Raw genomic sequence first — 518 nt, 5'->3', positions numbered from 1 at the left:
TCAAAAGGCTAGGTCTAGGTGAGAGAAAACTGAAGACTACTGCAATTTTATAGATCGGTGATAATAAGCACTTGAATAGAAGGCCAGTGAAGACAGGAAACAGGAGTTAGATTAAAAATACTTAAAGAAGATCAATTGTATTTTAGGTCTGGTTGTATATAATAGATGAAGGAGAGGAAGCACATACCAATAGTCTCGAGGTATCTAATCTGAAACTGATTCAATGATAATACAAATGCAGATTAAGATTAGAAAGGCTGTTCAACTTTGGAGGCAGAGAACGTTCTGGATTGATTGTACTAGAGTAATAATTAAAGAGGAAAACATTTTTTGTCCAACTGTCATCTGTAATGGTTACTTTTATGTGTCAAATTGTCTAGGCTATGGGGTCCTTTTTTTTTTGGTCAAATGCTAGTGTAAATATTGACGTGAAGGTTTTTGTAGATGTGATTAACTTTTGCAGTTCGTTGATTTTAAGTGAAGGAGATTACCCTCCATAATGTGAGTTTGTTGTTGTT

The sequence above is a fragment of the Orycteropus afer genome, unplaced genomic scaffold (genome assembly GCF_000298275.1).
Source record: "Orycteropus afer afer isolate SDZICR_OR568_19922 unplaced genomic scaffold, OryAfe1.0 scaffold00504, whole genome shotgun sequence".
In the NCBI taxonomy this organism is placed as follows: Eukaryota; Metazoa; Chordata; class Mammalia; order Tubulidentata; family Orycteropodidae; genus Orycteropus; species Orycteropus afer.
Note: the sequence above shows the minus strand (reverse complement) of the source record.